The sequence below is a fragment of the Bombina bombina genome, chromosome 10 (genome assembly GCF_027579735.1).
Source record: "Bombina bombina isolate aBomBom1 chromosome 10, aBomBom1.pri, whole genome shotgun sequence".
Taxonomy (NCBI): domain Eukaryota; kingdom Metazoa; phylum Chordata; class Amphibia; order Anura; family Bombinatoridae; genus Bombina; species Bombina bombina.
The window spans coordinates 139,858,377-139,874,348 of NC_069508.1; positions in this window are offsets into that span (position 1 = coordinate 139,858,377).

Sequence of the window (15,972 nt, forward strand, 5' to 3'; positions counted from 1 at the left end):
CTAAAAGTGATCCTTCACCAGCCCTTTTCTTATCAGGGATTTCGCAATAGGGCAAGATTACAAGTGAATTGTTAACTGTCGGGCGCCATAGCACTCCACTCTTAATCTAGCACTAAGTGACTTGTGTAGAGCCCGTTGCTCTAAAGAGGGGTACTTTAGAGTCACACAATGCCTTTTATGAAAATGTATATTTTGAGACTCAGAACTCCTGAAAATATGGAGGGAGATAGTGTCCTTCAATTTTATGCTAGATCATATCTATGCCTTATTATGTGAATTGTTAAAAGCTTTAGAAGTGGCATATTCTCACTTTCCTGACAAACTACTAAAACCATAGATAAGATAGATCCATTATTTAAGCCTGGTACTATGAAGCCACCTTCCTATTGTCTGATGCAGTTGCAGAACTGGTAACTAAAGAATGGAACAAATCAAGTGCACCCATTGTTTCATCCACCAAATTTAAAATCATGTTTCCATTGCCTGCTTCCAAGTTGGATGTCTGGGAAACAGTCCCTAAAGTAGATGGATCTATTTCTACCCTGACCAGCTGGGAAACCATTACTTTAAAGGATAGTACATCCTTTAAGGACCCCATGGACAGAAAACTTGAAGGCTTCCATAGACGGTCTTTTCAGCTGGCAGGCCATCTAGTTCACCAACTGTCAGCGTAACTCATGTAGCCTTGCTTTGGTGTGATAACCTGTTGAAAATTATAGCAAATGAAGTATATTTTTCTTTAAAGAAATTCAAGATTGATTAAAGCTTCTCCAAACCAAACAAACAAAGATTTTTAAAGGAACATATTGTTTATGGTTGCATCTAAAAGTGAACATTGCAAAACCATTCTTTCTTTCTATTTTTCTTTCTTTCTATGCTTGGGAGGGAGGGGGTGTCAGTACATTTTTTAAATTTGTTGGCAGATTATAAATGAAGATATTATATGCTATAATGCATTATTTATAGAGATCATTGAAACTCAAGATGCCTTCCCTATAGACAGCCTGAATTGTCCCACATCTAGTCCTGAGTATAGAGAGCAGCCTCAACACTGAATTTCCTGTTTAATATTTAAGATTGTGATTGTATTACTAAACAAAAAAACTAACTGTTGATCCCATTCTTTTATCAAATAATATTTTTAAAAAGTTTTAAATAAATACACAATTAAAAACATTATTATATATAGTGTGTGTGTATATATGTGTGTATATGTGTATATATGTATGTATATTGCATAAAAAAGAACAATTTGTAAAAAAAGTAAAATAAAAAAATGTATTGTTAGCGAGGTAAAACAACAAAAATAGTCTTTTTACTTTTACTTTTATTTTACTTTTTTTTCAAATCGCTCTTCTTTTTCATGCAATGGCTTTCACCAGCTAATTTGCCAAGAACTTTGTATGCAGTGAGGTCTGGAGCAGGTGTTTCTATGGGAACCATACGCTGGTAGGAGGAGCCAAGATCCGCACGGATGCCAGCCATACCGGAGACACTTGGAGCTGGCAGATGTACTGCCCGTGTCTGGACCATACCGGTAAGAGGGCTACAGGACGAGTGTACCAGAGGAAGGTATCCACATCCCCGCTAATACAGAGTGAATATGTGTCACCATGGCAACCATGCATTGGTAGGAGGAGTAATCTAACTAGGATCCACGAGGTTGCCAGCCACACCGGAGGCATTTGGAGTTAGCAGTAGTGCTGCCCGTGTCTTGAAAATTCTTGTAAGAAGGCAATAGGGCCAGTGGACCAGGGAGAAGGCAACATACCTGGATTATTTCCGCCAAGACAGAGGTACTCTCTATCTCTCATTAGCACCTTATGAAACTTTGTGTTTGATTAACATTTATTATTAATGGACTTTTAGTCAGGAGTATATTGTTTTTTTCTCTTGATGTATATGTATGTATACACATATATAAATACATATACATATATAAATACACATATATGCATACCATTTACCTTTTAACCATTAAACAAATATTTCATTAATATTTATACAAATCATTTAATTTAAATTACTCTTGGAGGTGCATGTTTACTTTAAACTTGTAATACGAGTGCAAATTAGTGTAGTCGCAATATTGCAATATTGTGCCCTTGCTAACGTTAGCGTGCCACTTATAATCTATTCCTATGTTGGTGTTGTAATTCTGTTTGTTCACTTTGGGTTTAATGCACATGATATTTTGTTTTGGACACCTTACGTAACTATAGATGTAAATGGCAATAACAAAATGGTAGAAAATATAGGGGAAGAGACACTAAATACATTTATAATATGTTCTCACCTGTGCAATGAGGCCCCACATCAACCATATAAGGCTTTATGAATCAAGGCAATTGTTCTGCTTCGTCTTTTCCCTACTTTCGGTTTGATGGGCAAGATATCATGTTTTGGGTACCGTACACAACTATAATGCAAATGACAGGAATGCCCATAAACAAAATGCTAGAAAATATAGGTGAAAAGACACTAAGGACTAGATTACAAGTGGAGCGCAAACTATTTTAACAAGGGTTTTTTTGGCGATCGTTTGCTCTACTTTTTAATTGCGCTGATATTACAAGTTGAGCTAGCGCAATCACGATTTTTGCTGGAATCATTACTCTGAGCTGTGGTTAACTGTTTACTGAAAATAAAAAGTGTCACAAAACACATCAAAAATACATTACAAAGTACACTTACACTCATAATAATACCATCTAATAAAACATATTTTAAAAAAAATATTGCCCACAAAAGTTATAAGGACTCAAAAATATGAGATCTCCAAAGGACTTTAAAGGGCCATGATACCCAAATTTTTAAACACTTGAAAGTGGTGCAGCATAGCTGTAAAAAGCTGACTAGAAAATATCACCTGAACATCTCCCCCAATGTAAAAAAGAAAGATATTTTACCTCAAAAGATCCTCAGTAGCCACATCACATTGTAAAGGACTTCTAAGCAGCAAATCAGTATGTCTGTCCCGAGACAGCTAAGGGATTGAGCCTCATGCACACTCATGTTATCTCCCTATTCAGTTTAAGGAAGTTAACTATGAAATCTCATGAGAGTTAAGTGAAATCTCATGAGATCACAGTAAAAGAGTTCATGACCTCAGCACTGCTTATGCTGATTGGCTGCTGTTCATGTCTTCATTTTTTTTTTTACCTGTAGCTGAGCAGCAGCTGAAGTATAACTTTTTACACAGAACTTACTCTGGTGAGCTGAGGAGATATTGCAACAGTTTCAAGTGATTTAGCATACAAGTATTATGTCCCTTTAACATAGAGATACAAAAAAATACATTGCTAAGGGCATTGTAGCCCTTTGCAGTTAGGTAGATGAACGCATGTCAAAGCATATTTATGGAATATTTATATTTTCATATAGGGTATGGGCATATTACAGTATGAGATCATGTATGAGCATTTTACAGTATGCAATTGGGTATGCGTATATTACAAACAAACATGTTAAAGAACATTGTAATATGAAATATTCATATTTTTATGTTGGGTTAGCGCTAATAAGAATATGTGATGGTGTTTGTGCAAGAGTCTGGTGTTGACTTCAATACATGAACGCTGCACGATATTGTAAGTTCCGATTTTGGGCCATAAACATAATGACACTAAAAAATTATTGATTATAGTTTTACAATTGCTGGTGGGTATATCATTTGCTGGGGGAGGCTTTGTATTTTTTGCAATGACTGAGTAGGTAATATATAGCAGGCATATAGTTTCAAAATGTACTCTCATGATTAAAAAATGATTTACCATGTTGCTGCCAGCAAGTAAATATGATAATCTATAGTATGGGTTTAAATTGTATTCATACTCTTTTCATATATCAGCATTTAAGTAGAGATTTTCAACATAAGGACCAGATTATCTCCTGAGGGCTGAACATGTATGCCGGTCATTACCACGGATTCCTATGCTTTTGATCCCTCTGGATTATACATGTGTCTTTCCAATGCCATGGAGAGTCCACAAATCCATTCAATTACTAGTGGGAATTCAACTCCTGGCCACTAGGTGGAGGCAAAGAACACCCCAGCAAAGCTTCAATAATCCTCCCGCTACCTACAATCCCCAGTCATTCTTTGCCTGTGTAACATTGTTAATCCTTTAATGGGTACTTTTCCCTGCAAGCAAGGATTGGGGTTATGCTGTGTCCATGTTATTCTCTTTAGTAAGAGTAATGGTGGCTTTTAGCAGTTGGAAGACAGCGAGGTGGTCTTTGCTTACCTTCCAACATATTTTGCTACCCCTATATAGAAAACCAGGGTAGGTTACTCTGTTTTTTCTTTATCTACAGGTCTATGTCAGTGAGGATTCTGTCACACCTGTTTGCTGTACCTGCCCTACAGCGAATCCACAGTTAAGTGCTTTTACCTTCTAGGTGAGAAGGATCCAGCACTTAGGAGTTCCTTGTTTAAAAAAAAAAAAGAAAAGAAAAAAGAAGGATACTTAGAAAACAATGTGGATCCTTATGGGACTGAATATCCCTTTTAAAGGTTGGGGATTTATTGGGCAGCAGTTCAGGGCACTGTTCTGTCCTGTGAAGGATTTTTTGTTTTTGGCTATGGGGATTTGTTTGCATAAGTTTACCTTTTATTTAGTTTGGGTAATATCTCTTTAAGAACGTTGTTGGACCACACCTTACTTTTGAATTTGTGATCATGTGACCGCTCTGTTACTTCCTGAGTGCTGATCAGTTTGTTTCTAGCCGGCTGTTTGGAAGCCGGATTCTCAAGCAGACTGGATTTTCTGGCATTAGATTGTTTTTCTTACCTGTCACTTCTCTCTGATGTTTGCAGCTTTCTAGGATCTGCAGTTTGAACAGGATTTATCTGCTGGTGTGGATTGGATTCCTGGTTACCGGTTGGGTGAGTCTCTCCAGCATGGCTGGGATGTAGAGGTGTCGGTTTTAATAATTATTTAGCTATGCTTAGAATTTTATTCAAAATTGTTATATTGAAATTAGAGTATAAGGGAAATAAAGGGCTATTTTATTTACTAAGGAAGCCGATCCCAAGCTTTCTCTGTCATTTGATAAATGTCTTTATTGTGCAGATGCCCAGGTTATACCTCCTGTGTAATTTTGTTCCCCTTGCCTTAATAATGTTTTATTATCTAAGCATTCCTTATCTTAGCCTTCTGTTTCTCACTATAATGCTGTTCAGGGGTTGTCTCAGACGTCTGCTATCATGTCCCAGTCTTTGACAGATTCACATGCAGTGCCCTGCGGTTCCTCTCAGTCAGTCTCTGGGAGTGTTTGTTTGCCTAAAGATTTTGCTGCACAGTTGACTTCTGCAGTTTCTGCAGCCCTAAGTGCTTTACCTAGTTCTGGTAAAAGGAAGAAGAAATCTAAGAACATTTTTAAGGGTTCTGGTACCGCCAAGACTGATTTGGTTAGTCTTTCTCAGTTATCTAGCGAGGATCATTCCTCTGCAGCTCTGAAGGCGAGATCTCTGATTCAGAATCTGCAGTTCTTAGTACAATAGATTCTGAGGAGGTTAATTTTAGATTTAAACTGAAGCATCTCTGTTTACTTTTGAAGGAGGTTTAGCTTCTTTTGATCACCCTGAAACTGCTGCAGAGGCTCCTAAAAAGGGTAATAAACTGAATAGAGTTTTTGATGTCAAAACTAAATCTGTGGTGGTTTTTCCTGTTCAAGATTGCATGTCTGACATTATATTCACGGATGGGAGAAGCCGGTTGTTTCTTTTAACCCATCTCCTGTGTTTAAAAAGATGTTTCCTGTGGCTGATTCAGTGCAAGATCTGTGGTGCACTGTTCTTAGAGTAGAGGGCGCTATATCGACCTTAGTCAAGAGAACTACTATTCCTCTCTAGGATAGTTACTCTTTTAGAGACCCTATGGATAAGAAACTGAAGGGTTATTTAAGAAAGATGTTTCTTCATCGGGGTTTGCAGTGGAAACCAGTTGTTACTATTGCAACAGTTGCTGGTGCAGCCTCTTATTGGTGTGACTCTTTGTCTGATCTAATTTCAGAGAAGACTACTATAGAGGAGATCCAGGATAGGATCAAGGCTCTAAAGCTGGCTAATACTTTTATCTGTGATGCGAGTATGCAAGTTGTTAGGCTGGGAGCCAAGATTTCTAGTTTTGCGATACTGGTTAAAATCTTGGTCTGCAGATGTGACTTCTAAATCAAAGCGTCTGTCTCTACCTTTTAAGGGTAAGACTTTTTTTGGTCCTGGTCTGGCAGAGATAATTTCCATGGTTACTGGTGGAAAGGGAGTTTTTTTACCACAGGATAAGAATAGACCCAAGGGTCATCAGACTTCTCATTTCTGTTCCTTTCATAACTTCAATGAGAAGGAAGAAGGAACAGAGGTCTTCCTTGTCTTCTAAATCTGAGCAAGCCAAGACTTCTTGGAGAGCTAGCCAGCCCTAGAACAAGGATAAGCAATCAAAAAAGCCTTCCGCTGAGGCCAAGTCAGTATGAAGGGGCCGCCCCCAATCCAGTTCTGGATCACGTAGCTGCAGGCTTTCTTTTTTTCAGCAGGCTTGGATTTGCAATGTTCCAGATCCTTAGGCAGTGGATGTAGTCTCCCAGGGATACAGGATAGGATTCAAGTCTTGTCCCCCAGGGACAGATTTCTATTATCAAGATTATCTGTAAACCAGGTAAAAAGAGAGGCCTTCTTAAACTGCATAAAGGATTTGTCCTCTCTGGAAATGATTATCCTAGTTCCTCTAGCAGAACAGGGTCAGGGATTTTATTCAAATCTTTTTGTAGTTCCACAAAAGGAGGGAACTTTTTGACACATTCTAGACTTAAAGTCTCTCAACAAATTTCTCAAGGTCCCATCCTTCAAAATGGAGACAATTCGTTCTATTCTCCCTCTAGTTAAGGAGGGTCAGTTTATGACCATTATAGACCTAAAGGATGCGTATATTCATGTGTCTATCCATAGGGAACATTTCAAGTTTCTGAGGTTTGCTTTTTTGGATCAACATTTCCAATTTGTAGCCCTTTCGGCCTTGCCACTGCTTCTTGAATATTTATGAAGGTTTTAGGGTCTCTTTTGGCTGTGGCCAGATCTCTAGGGATTGCGGTGGCTCCTTACCTGAACGATATCTTGGCCCAGGCACCATCTTTTCAGTTATCAAGATTCCATACAGATTCTCTGTTAGCTATTCTCTACTCTCATGGGTGGAAGATGAATCTAGGGAAAAGTTCCTTGTTGCCAAGTACCAGGGTATATTTTCTGGGGACAATCATAAACTCAGTATTTATGAAGATTTTTTTGATGGAGGTCTGAAAATTCAAGCTTCTGGAGGCCAGTCATTCTCTTCAGTCCTCTGTTCATCCATCGGTGGCTGTATGCATGGAAGTAATTGGTCTCATGGTGGCATCCATGGACATTATTCCATTTGCTTGCTTCCATCTGAGGTCTCTACAGTTATGTATGCTCAATCAATGGAATGGAGACCACTCGGATCTCTCTCGGAGGATAGTTTTAGACTCTCAGACAAGGATGTCTCTGTCTTGATAGATCTCACAGGACCATTTGTCTCAGGGCACTTGTTTCCTGAGACCTTCTTGGGAGACTGTGACCATGGATGCCAGTTTTTTTAGGCTGAGGACCAGTTTGGGGTCCCTAAGAGCACTCCCTATAAATATCCTAGAATTGAAAGCAATTTTCAATGCTCAATTAGCTTGGCCTCAACTGAGTTTAGTCCGGTTAATCAGATTTCATCACTTCTGTGGCGTATATATCAACCACCAAGGAGGAACTTGGAGCTTGTTAGCTATGAAGGAGATGACTCGCATTCTTCAGTGGGCAGAGTCTCAAAATTGTCATCTCTCTGCTATTCATATCCCAGTTGTGGACAACTGGGAAGCAGATTATCTGAGCAGGCAGACATTTCATCTAGGGGAATGGGTTTTCCATCCGGAAGTTTTCTCGATGTTAACCCTCAAGTGGGGATCTGTATCTGATGGCATCTCATCTAAATGCCAAGCTTCCAAGATACGGAGCAAGATCAAGAGATCCTCAAGCAGCTCTGGTAGACGCCCTGGCAGTGCCATGGGATTTTGGTCTAATTTATCTGTTTCCTCTGGTTGCCCTCCTTCCTAAAGTGATAGCTTGTATAAAACAGGAGCAGACTTCAGTGATTATAATAGCTCCAGCGGGGCCTTGCAAAACATGGTTTGCGGAACTAGTGAAGATGTCATCATTTCCCCCATGGAAATTTCCTCTGAGGCAGAATCTTCTACTTCAGGGTCCATTCCTCCATCCGAACTAAGTCTCTCTGAAGCTGACTGCTTGGAGATTGAATGTTTAGGGGCCGAATTATCAAGCTCTGAATGGAGCTTGATGCCCCTGTTTTCGCACAAGCCTTCAGGCTCACCAGAAACAGCAGTTATGACCGCTGCTCCATAACTGGTCCACTGCCTGTGAGGCTGCGGTCTGCAATCCACCCGATCCTATACGATCGGGCTGATTGACACCCCCTGCTAGCAGTCGATTGGCTGTGAATCTAGCGGGGGCAGCATTGCACAAGCAGTTCTGGTGAACTGCTTGAGCAATGTTAAATGCCGACAGTGATATCTGTCGGACATGATACGCTACAGCGTATAATGTCAGACAGACATTGATAAATCGGCCCCTTAGTCTTGTCCAGACGAGGTTTTTCTGTGAAAGTTATTGAGACTTTGATTCAGGTTTGTAAGCCTGTTACTCGCAAGATTTATTATAAGGTATGGCGTAAATAACTTCATTGGTGCGTAACTAGGGTTTTTTCTTGGAGTCAGGTGAGAATTCCACGTATTCTGTCCTTTCTTCTGGAGGGTCTGGAGAAGGGTTTATCAGTCAGTACCCTAAAGGGTCAGATTTTGGCTCTGTCGGTTCTTTTGCAGAGGCATCTGGCAATTTGCCAGATGTTCAATCTTTTGTCCAGGCTTTGGTTAGAATCAGGCCTGTATTTAGGTCAATTGCTCCTCCTTGGAGTCTTAATCTGGTTCTTAAAGTTCTACAGCAAGCTCCATTTGAGCCTATGCATTCTGTTGATATCAAGTTATTGTCCTGGAAGGTTTTGTTTCTGCTGGCAATTTCCTCTGCCCTGTAGAGTTTTGGAGCTTTCAGCTCTACAGTGGGATTCTCCTTATCTTATTCTTCATGTGGATAAGGCGGTTCTCCATACTAAATTAGGTTTTCTACCTAAGTGTCATGTCATTCTTCACGGCTACACCTTTAATTAGAGGAGGTCTCTAGAATTAAACACCCTATTTAAACCAGCCTTCTCTTACTCTCATTGCTTGGTAATTTCTTTTGCTTATTGAAGTTACAAGCTCTCCATGATCTACTCTTTCACTGTGACAACTATTTTCCAGAAGAGTTCCTTTATGGTGTGATCAATTCCTATCAAATTTCCCTTACCTTAAGGATTTGCTGTTCACACAGGTTCTAACAACTACAAAGCTCATACGAGCTGTCTACACTGAAGCGGATGGTTTCACTGTGATGTCATCTGGCTGCAGCTGCGATTCAGATGCTTGCCATTCGAACATACTCCTCTCTGCTGAACCTCCCAATCCAGTTCTACAGCTCTATCTGAACTAACAACATTTTATAGAAAGATCTTACTTCCACGATGTCTGAATTGCTATGCATAGCTAATCAGTTATTTCCTTTTCTCCAGTTTTCTTAAACTTTCCTGTTTACTTGTTACAGTCCTCATTGTTTAATTACACTGCTGCACTATATGTTATCCACCATCCCTGCAGCAATAGTGTACATTAACTTGTATACCGAATATTACTAACGCTAGAAGGTTGCTACTGATGAAACTCCAAAAAGTCCCAGTTTAAATATTTGTTTGATTATGCTGTGAAATTTATACTTTTCCAATCTGCAGTTGTGGTTCACTGAAATTTAATAAATATAAATATATATATATATATATATATATATATATATATATATATATATATATATATATATATATATATATATATATATATTCACAGATTCTAAAGCGTTACAATATTACCAAGCCCTGAAACATGGACCTAGCAGAATTGGTTAATCATGTACATGCCCTCACTCAGAGAGTTGATTCCTTAACACAAGGCCTAAGGAGTTTACAACAAGAGAACATTTCATTAAAAACCTACATCAAAGATAATATAGAACCTAAGTTACAACATCCTGATTCACAACCAGAACCCCATGTAAGCCACCAGAGAATTTCTGTGGCGATATGTCCTAATTCAGGGAATTTAAAAATGCCTGCTTATTTCTTTTCAGTTTGAAACTTTAATATATATATATATTTATATTTATATATATATATATATATATATATATATATATATATATATATATATATATATATATATATATATATATATATATATATATATTGTAGCCGGTGGCCTAGCACTCCTTCCGCATCAATGTTGCCAATGCCTGGGTGCTATCCTCAAGTAGAAAGTATAGAGCAATGGTGGGGATGGAGGGCACTCACAGGACCTGTGAGAGCCCTCCATCCCCACCATTGCTATATATATATATATATATATATATATATATACTGTATATATATATATATATATATATATTCACAGATTCTAAAGCGTTACACTAAGGTGGTCTCGGAATGCAATATTAACTAAAAAATTGTTGTTCCTTCATTTTGTCCTAATGCTTCCTCTAAGAAGGAGTGGTTATTGCACAATCTGGATGTTGTGCATGCTTTAAGGTTCTATTTAAAGGCTATGAAAGATTTTCGTCAATCTTCTGCTCTTTTTGTTGTCTTAACAGGTAAACGGAGGGTTCAGAAGGCCACTTCTCCTACTCTCTCCTTCTGATTGAGAAGTGTTATTCAATTGACTTATGAGACAGCTGGGCAGCAGCCTCTAGAGAAAATTACGGCTCACTCCACTAGGGCTGTCACTTCCTCTGGGGCCTTTAAAAATTATGCTTCTATGGAACAGATTTGCAAGGCAGCCACTTGGTCATCATTGCATACTTTTTCCAAATTTTCCAAATTTATTTTTTTTGCCTCAGCTGAGGCTTCTTTTGGGAGGAAATTTATTCACCTGTCTTGTGAATCCCTCCCTTCCATTTTGTGGACTCTAGCTTTGGTATTGGTTCCCACTAGTAATTAAATGGATTTATGGACTCTCTATGCCATTGGAAAGAAAACATAATTTATACTTACCTAATAAATTATTTTCTTTCCGGGCATGCAGAGTCCATGACCTGTTCTTTTTTTTAAGACAGCTTTTTGTAATTTTTCTAAACCTCAGGCACCTCTATACCCTTTGTGTCTTCTCTTTCCATAATTCTTCGGCTGAATGACTGGGGATTGTGGGTAGTGGGAGGATACTTGAAGCTTTGCTGGGGTGCTCTTTGCCTCCACCTGGTCGCCAGGAGTTGAATTCCCACTAGTTATTGAATGGATTCGTTGACTTTCCATGACAGGATAGAAAAAAATGTATCAGGTAAGTATAAATTATGTTTTTAAATGATTTGTCAATAAAGGCAAAGTTTTACAGTTACAGATGGAGAGCAACACTTTTTTTCTGTTTTCTGCTATTAACCAGACCATTACTCAACCGCTGTGAGTATTTACTACTGTGTCTCCAGAAAACGCCCACCTTGACACATCACCTTACCCGGCTGATAGCGCTAGTGAAAAGGAAGACAGCATGGATACGGACAACACTTGGAGTGGGTGTCAGGTTTGGGTTGTTCCTCCCCACTGTTAAATTTTGTTTGGTCTATCCAATATTGTCCCCACTTCTTGAGTAATGTATGGAAAAGTATTCCAGGTGCTGGATTTGGTTATAGGGTGCTAAGGGTGAGTGCCATTTATTTGATCTGCATTGACATTGAGATTTACACTTCTCTCTAGAGTATATACTGTATATACTGTTTCTTGTTTATTTATTTATTTATACATATCAACATTGGACTACTAGTATATGGGGTAGTTAAATCCCTTTGGGACATTACAAGATTATCACCTTCCATATTTTTGACTGCATAGTAGCAAGTGATAACAATTAGCACCTGGTTTTCAAATGCATAAGAAGAGAAAGTGGTACTTTGTTTTGTAGTAGTGAAAGATAATGGACCAATAACTGTTAATATGTGCAATAAGCTGAAATCTATGTTACAGGTCTCCTTTGCTCTGGCCAATGAGGGGCAAATGTAAACGAGCTTGTGCTTTGAGCTATATCCAATCATTGTGTAGAATTTTGCAGATTCAGGTAGATTTCCCTATGGCGGAGGAATCCAGCCTCTTTGACAAGAGTGGAGCAGGCACACTTTTCCAAATTATACTACACCAAATGAAAGCAAATAAAAAAAAAATGTATATTTAAATACTGTTTTATTTTCCTCAATGAATACTTTTACAAGAAGATTACATTTTAAATAAGCCCCTTTTATCAATTTATTCCAACATATTGCAACTAGAAACAAAAAAAATAACTGCAAAGAAGCTATCTGAAAAGGGGACATTGCATTGTTCTTTGTTCAAGTAAAAATGCGACTTTAAAATTTAAATAAGATGTTCCTTTAAAGTGAAGGTAAACTTAAAAGTACAGCCTCACGACATTGCATAGACTTATAAAAATGAGCAAGAGTTTAAGTCATGAATCTATTTTTTTATATTTTTACCATTAAACTGCTCTGCCGATAAGCGCAGCACTCCTGCCCGCCATCTTGGCTAATTGATTGACAGATGACAATTCTTAAACCAACTAATCCTTGTTTCCCCCCCGGGGCGTTCAGCCCCTTTGCGTAAATGTCATGGCCCGGGGGGAAACAAGGATTACTTGGTTTACGATCGTCATCTGTCCATCAATTAGACTAGATGGCGGGTGGGAGTGCTGCGCTTATCGGCGGAGCAGTTTAATGGTAAAAATATAAGAAAATAAATAGATTCATGACTTAAACTCTTGCTCAAGTCTATGCAATGCAGTGAGGTTGTACTTTTAAGTTGACCTTCACTTTAAATAACTACTAGATGCAGTAGTCTAAGAAAAACCTGTTCTCGGTTAGTACCATTTGAAATTGAAAAGGATTTTAACCACAAAATAACCTAATAATGAGGTGCAGTGAGCTTTTGCACAGAATATAATCTATCTGATAAGTGTTTCTCATTAATCATTTATCCCTGCTTACCGTAATTCTATGGTACTTTACTGTTAATCACACCAAAACAATAAACATATCATACTTAACATGCTTTTCTTCATTTTAAATTGCATCTTCTGGGGCTTCTTCCAAATCCATTGCCATTGTTTCTTGAAAAGGCATCACTGCAATTTTTTTATGCAAGGCACAAACTAGTTCATTGTTTCATTCATTTTAGTTTCTAGGTGGTACTGTTTGAGAAGAAAAAAAAAATCTAAATAAATTATCAACAATTTTCCAAAAAAAGCATTCTTTTAATACAAAATCCTCTAAAAAATGCAGTTATTTTAGGTGCATATTGCATGAACTCAGAAGTTATTTTGGTATTTAACCCATCTATTATCAAAAAAGTATGGCTTTTGTTTACAGTCAATAAAGTTACATTTTTAAAAAGTCAAAATTAAAATTTCATGATTGAGACATGGGGGCTATTTATTAAAGGTCTTGTGGACCTGATCAGGTCCACAAGACCTCGCTGAATGCGGAGAGCAATACGCTCTCCGCATTTAATATTGCACCAGCAGCTCTTGTGAGCTGCTGGTGAAAAGCCGCCCCCTGCTGACTCGCGGCCAATCAGCCACCAGCAGGGAGGTGTCAATCAACTCGATCGTACTCGATCGGGTTGATTTCCGGCGATTCCTGTCCGCCTCATTAGAGCAGGTGGACAGGGTTATGGAGCAGCGGTCTTTAGACCGCTGCTTCATAACTGCTGTTTCTGGCGAGTCTGAAGACTCGCCAGAAACACGGGCCTACAAGCTCCGTTCGGAGCTTGATAAATGGGCCCCAGAGAATGCAATTTAAACAATCTTTTCCATTTACCTCTGTTATCAAAATTACTTTGTTCTATTAGTATCTTTTGTTCAAAAGGAAAACTCGGTACACTCAAGAGCAGCAATGCACTACTGGAAACTAGCAGCTGATTATTAGCTACATTCATATGCTTCTTGTCATTAGCTCACCAGCGGTGCTCAGCTAGCTCCCAGTAGTGCATTTCTGCTTCAGAGCTGCCTTTAACCCTTTTGTATTTACCTCTGTTATCAAAGTTACTTTTTTTCTGTTAATATCTATCTATCATCTATCTATCTATCTATCTATCTATCTATCTATCTATCATCTATCTATCTATCTATCTATCTATCTATCTATCTATCTATCTATCTAGATATACACACACACAACAACCCTTTCTAATCAAATACCTTGTGATATACCATATACCTTTTAACCCTTATAAAATATATATTTTAATATTTATAAGAATATTTTTTATTAGATAGTGTATACATGAGTGTAACACTTTATTTTAATGTAATGAACTTTTTTTTTTTTACCTCTTACAGTTTACGCTAGGTCTTAACTCATGCTAACCCAAAGAGCACCAATTTTATTTGCATTAAAGTACACCCATTTAGTTTCAACTTGTAATACACATGTAAGTTAGCATGGTCGTGATATCGCTGACTCTTAAATAACTTCACGTGCGTGAGCACAATGTTATTTATATGAAGCACATGAACTAACGCCCTTTAGTTGTGAAAAACTGTCAAATGCATTCAAATAAGAGGCAGCCTTCAAGGGCTTAAAAATTAGCATATGAGCCTACATAGCTTTAGCTTTCAACTAAGAATACCAAGAGAACAAAGCAAATTTGATGATAAAAGTAAATTAGAAAGTTATTGTCCTATCTATCTCGTGAAACTTTAATTTGGACTTTACTATCCCTTTAAGATGTTGAGATGACCTTATATTTGCATAAATATAAATCAGAGTATAAATAATTTCTTTCTTACAGTTGCATAATGGATAAAGGACAATTTGTTATGAGTAATGTTTCCATTTAAAAAACTGAGCCACATCATTGAGCTTTTTTGCTGTAACCAAAGGCAACACAGTCATAAATTAATAGATCTGATACTGTTCTTTCCTGCTTCAGTCCTCTATCTGCATCAAATTATAAATCACTGGAGAACTGCTCATAGGAGTTTGTATAATATTTTGTTACAAAATGTAAATATCTAGACAGGTCTGTGTTCAGCAAAATAAAAATTTAGTCCAAGCGCTGTCTTATTGGGTCAAAGCAATCCATAAATTCTAATACAATAAGTATAAGGCATGGGGTAAATTTATTAGATTTCAAGCGGACATGATTCACAATACCATATCAGATTGGATCGGGATGATTTCAATCCTCCACCTTAAAGGGACACTAAACCCAAAAATTTTCATTCATGATTCAAGTAGAGAATACAATTTTAAACATCATTCCAATTTACTTCCATTATCTAATTTGCTTCATGTTTTAGATATCTTTTGTTTAAAAAATAACAATGCACACAGGAGAGCCAATCACACAAGGCATCTATGTGCAGCTACCAATCAGCAGCTTCTGAGCCTATCTAGATATGCTTTTCAGCAAAGGATATCAAGAGAATGAAGCAAAATAGATAATTGAAGTAAATTAGAAAGTTGTTTAAAATTACATGCTCTTTCTATGATGAGAGAGAAAAATTGGGTTTCATGTCTTTTTAAATGTGGCAGACAGGTTAAGAATCAGCGGTCTTATGATGGGTCTCTGAAGCAACATCCTTTCCTAAATAAATGAAGCCCAATAAGTAGCATTTCTGAAAAAGGGAAAAGAAAAAAAGAAAACAGCAGAATATTATTACATATAGTTACATTTTATGTAACTTGATGTAATAAAGAGCAGTGATCAAATAATACATTTGAAGGTACAAATGATACGTTCCATCAAACTTATGATGTCTTCTACTCAAATAGGCCCTTCC